Source organism: Cebus imitator, unplaced genomic scaffold (genome assembly GCF_001604975.1).
Source record: "Cebus imitator isolate Cc_AM_T3 unplaced genomic scaffold, Cebus_imitator-1.0 Scaffold200, whole genome shotgun sequence".
NCBI lineage: Eukaryota > Metazoa > Chordata > Mammalia > Primates > Cebidae > Cebus > Cebus imitator.
In genome coordinates, this window is record NW_016107515.1 from 3,566,652 (window position 1) to 3,571,655 (window position 5,004).

Below are 5,004 nucleotides of genomic sequence, written 5' to 3' on the forward strand. Positions count from 1 at the left end.
AAAATTATTCCTTGATCCATGGGCTGCAGAATGATGTTGTGTTATCAGGCATGAAAACAACATTAATCACGTTGTGCATCTCCATCAGAGTTCTTGGATGACTAAGTGGATTGTCAATGAGCAGTATTATCTTGAAAGGAATCATTTATTTTAGTAGCAGCTCTCAACAATGGGCCTAAAATATTTAGTAAACCGCTGGACATGGTGGTGCATGTGTATAATCCCAGGTACTCTGGAGGCTGAGGCAGGAAAACCACTTGAGCCCAGGAGTTCAGGACCAGTCTGGGCAAAATAATGAGAGCCTATCTCAAAAAAGGAAGGAAAAAAATCCAGTAAATCATACTGTAAACAGATGTACTTTCATCCAGGCTTTATTGTTTCATTTCTAGAGCTCAGACCGAGTAAATTTAGCATAATTCTTAAGGGGCCTAGGATTTTCAGAAAGGTAAATGAGCGTTGGCTTCCACTTAAGGTTACCAGCTGCATTAGGCCCTGACAAAAGAGTATCCTGTCTATTGAAGTTTTGAAGCTAGGCATTGACTTCTACTCTTTAGCTATGAAAGTACTGGATGACATCTTCTTCCAATAGAAGGCTGTTTCATCTATTAATACATTGACAATCTGTTTGTAGTATAGCCACCTTCATCAATTCTCTTCTCTTCCTTTCCTCCAATTATCAGTTGTCCCTTTTACTTTAACATTTAGAGGCAGTTGTAAGGTTATTAATTGACCCTAATTTCAATTTTGTTGTTTCTCAGAGAATAGGAAGGCCCAAGGAGAGGAAGAGAGATGAGAGAGCAGCTAGTTGGCAGGGCAGACAGGACACACATTTATCAGTTAAGTTTACTGTCTTATGTAGGTGTAGTTTGCAGCATCCCAAAACAATTACAATAGTAACATCAAAGATCACTGATCACCATAACAGATAACAATGAAAATTTGAAATAACAAAATTTGTGAGAATTACCAAAATGTAACATAGGGACCTGAAGTGAGCATATACTGTTGGAAAAATGACTCTGATAGACTTGCTTGATGGAGGTTTACCACAAACCTTCAATTTGTTAAAAAAAAAAAAAAGGTAATATCTTTGAAGCTCGATAAAGCAAAGTGCAATAAAATGAGGTATGTCTGTAAAAAATGTAAAGCCAGAGGAATGGAAGTTCTGCTCTAACTGCAAGTAGTCCATTTTAAAAAACACTGAGCAAGGCTGGCACAGATAAACTCAGCCCATAGATACCCAATCTGCAACCTCTGGCTTATAGTCATTCTGTTTTTAAATTTGTCAGCTTCCATTTTTAGGACTAGAAATTGCAGTAATGTTGTAGGCATAAACACTAAAATTGAAATTTTTCTTTACTCTCATGGAAATTCAGCACACCACTTAGAATACTTTTTGATAGTTTTGTACAGTGATCGAGTCTTTCTTGGTAAGACAGGCTTTCCCAATAACACATGTCAGGAAATATATTTTAGTTGATGTCCAGCCCTATATTCTTTATTTACCCAACTTCATAAAGAAAACTGGTATGCACCGTTCACAGCCCCAGTTTTGACTTCCCACTTTTCTCCCATTTATGCTTTAGTTTCATGTCTCCTAAAGTTGCTACTCACCTCTCAATTTCTTTCCTTGCCTCATCCTTCTATTTTGACATCTGCACTTGTTTTCCTGGTGACTATTTTGACTCCGTCATGATTCTGATTCCTCCCCCGCCACCACTTACAGCCATCCTGCCTCGAGATATGCCAAGTATACACTCCACCAAGTTCAATAGCGGAGACCCTCCTACGCTGTGTGGGTCTCCCATTTGGTTTGCTGTAGACCTTTCGATGGGAAATAGCATTCATAGTTTTTCCATTCTTGGTGGTTCTGGAAATGTTCATTATTAAATACAGTTTGCAATGAAGAGTCCATTGGCCAGGGCAATGATATTTGCCATAACAGAATCAGTTTTGTTATCATGGTTTGGCATTGTAAATGGGTTTCTTATTCAGCAAAGTAAACAAAGGCCAGTTGCAGTGCCTCATACCTGTAATTCCAGGATTTGAGGAGGCTGAGGCAGGAGGATCACTTGAGCTCAAGAATTCAAGCCAGCCTAGGGATTATGGGGAGACCTCTTCGCTAATAAATTTTTTTTAAACACTTAGCTGGGCATGGTGGTGCATGCCTGTAGTCCCAGCTACTCAGGAGGCTAAGGGGGGAGGATCGCTTGAGCCTGGGAGATGAAGGCTGCAGTGAGCTGTGACTGCACCACTGCACTTCAGCCTAGGCAACAGAGTAATACCCTGTCTCGAAAACAACAACAGCAACAACAACAACAAAAAACACAAACCAGTAAACAGAGTCATCCATGATGGAAATGTCTTTAAAAAAAGATTCCCACCCATCCCTGCAACATGATTGAATCTCAATAAGTGATTTACAATCTAGCTCCCATTTAGAAAAATTCCTCGTCTAGAATCATAATTAATTAAAAATATCTTCTCAGTTTTGTTTTAGCAGTGGTCTGGGGCATTTTTGATGTGCAGCTCTAGTTTGCTGTTTTTTAGTTTGTTTATTACTATTCAAAAGCTGTGTTTTAGGCAGATGGCATCCACATCTCAAAATGATAATCCTTTCCTTGCATACTATTTCTTGCATTTCCTCATCTGGAGCTTTCTCCCACCAATATTCAAGGGAGGCCTAGAGGGGCAGGGTGCTTTGAAGGGGGCACTAAACAGGATGTTGGAATTTATGCCCGGTTTTGTCCTTTTTTGTTCAAAGATGACCCTATTGGTTAGATTTATCTATGTATAAGGGCATGAAGAAAAAAATTTTAACCCTGGCTTTCTCAGCCTGCTCAGATATGGACCTTGAACCGCAGCCCCCACCTGCACAACCCAGTAGGGAAGTTAATCTCTGTCAAGGCAGACAGAAAGCCTAGAGGCTCATATCCCCAGCCAGGGCTGGGCACTGATCCAGTTGTAGGTTCTAACTAAAGTGAATCCTAAGCACGTGTCATCTACCAAAACATAGCTACCACATAGCTTCTATTTATTGAGTACCAACCATGGTTTTGAACTGCACTAAATGTATCGCACACATTATCTCTTTTAATTTAATCCTTGCTACCTCCATGAGGTAAGGAGCCTCTTAGATGAGGAAATTCAGGCTCAGAGTCATTAAAGTCACACAAAAATCACACAGCTAGTGAGAAGTAGAGCTAGGATTTTATCCTGGATGCCAGATTTAATGCCTCTTGAACCCTGTCTGTTGGCCTGTTCCTGCAATTTCACTTTTATCTAGGCATTTTGATTAGCATTGTAGTCCTCTATTTGGCTGGGAGCCATGACATCCTGCCTAGATTTTAATAAGCCCTCTCTATGTGGATGCAGAGTTCCCAGCCTTGAGGTTGACTGTGTGTCTCTTACTCTAAACCATCAGGTAGGGACAGTCTTAGTTTGCTGTGTCATCACAAAATACCACAAACTAGGTGGTGTAAACAACAAAAATTTATGTTCTCACAATTCTGGAGGCTGGAAGTTTGGGATCAAGTGCCAGTAGGTGTGATTTCTTCCGAGGCTTCCCTCCTTGGCTTGCAGATGGCTACCTTCTCACTGTACCCACACATTATCTTTTCTCTCTAGACACATCCCTGGTGTTTCTCCTGTTCTCAGCTCCTCTTCTTATAAGGACACCAGTCAGATTGGATTAGGGCCCACCCTAATGGCTTCATTTTCACTTAATTGCCTCTTAAAGGCCCTATCTCCAAATACAGCCACATACTGAGATACTGGGGGTTAGGGCTTCAACATGTGCATTTTTGGGGGGTGGGGAGACAATTCAGCCTGTGACAGAGACTGAAGGGCCAGCTGCCAATAAAGTGATTACTTGGGACTCTGGTAATATATCTGATTGCTTTTGACCATCATTCTTGGCCCTGCTAGAATGCACTACTGTCCTGAGCTATCCTATAGGAGGGGACATCTTTGAATGTGAAGACAGCTGGAAATTTAAGTCTTGGATTTTATGCCCCATTGCCTCATATTCTGACTTCTATCCTGCTATAGTCTGAATGTCTGAATCCCCTCAACTTTCATGTGTGGGAACGTAATACCCAATGTGATGCTATAAAGAGGTGGGGCCTTTGGGAAGTGATTAAGTCATGAGGGATCCACCCTCATAAATAGGATCAGTGCCTTTGAAAAAGAAGTTAGAGTGACATCCCTGGTGCCTTCCACCATGTGTTCACACATAGACAGTGCTATCTATGAGATATGGGCACCCACCAGACACCAAATCTACTGGCATCTTCATCTTGGATTTCCCAGGCTCCATACATTTCTCTTGTTTATAAGTTACTCACTCTAAGGCATTTTGCTATAGAAACCTGAACAGACTAAGGCATTTTCCTTCGCTGCTACCCATCCCACAGAAAAAGACTTGAAAACACCAGTTTTGTGCCTAGACTGAGCAGACTAATGCTCAAGGCCATGCTAACATTCTCTTAACATAGAAGACTCCAGTTATAATACAGATTAAACTGGTTATATCTTTATATGAGGCTCTTTATTTTCACCTTAAGGCCATCTTTTAATCTTTACACCAATAAGGTGACCCACTTACCTGTATAGCTGGTGTTTAAAAGTATCTTTGGTGGGGGGCAGTTGGTGAGGGATTCTTAGCAATAAAATGTAGCAATTAAGCACTCAAGCTCTGGGAGATCAGATTGCCTAGGTTAGTATTTGAGTGCCATCTTATTACTGAGTGAACTTGGACAGTTTTCTTGACCTCTTAATGCCACACTTTCCTCATCTGTAAAAGGAAAAATTAATAACACCTACCTGATGGATTTGTTGTTAGAATTAAATGAGTTAAGACATACAGTGAAGTTAAAACAGGGCCTGACGCACAGTAAGTACTCAATTTCAGCTCTAACCTTTATTATTAGCATAAGAATTTACAGAATTGTCTTTATTTCATTCTTTACTATTAGTTTATCCTGGATAATTTTTATAAAATGT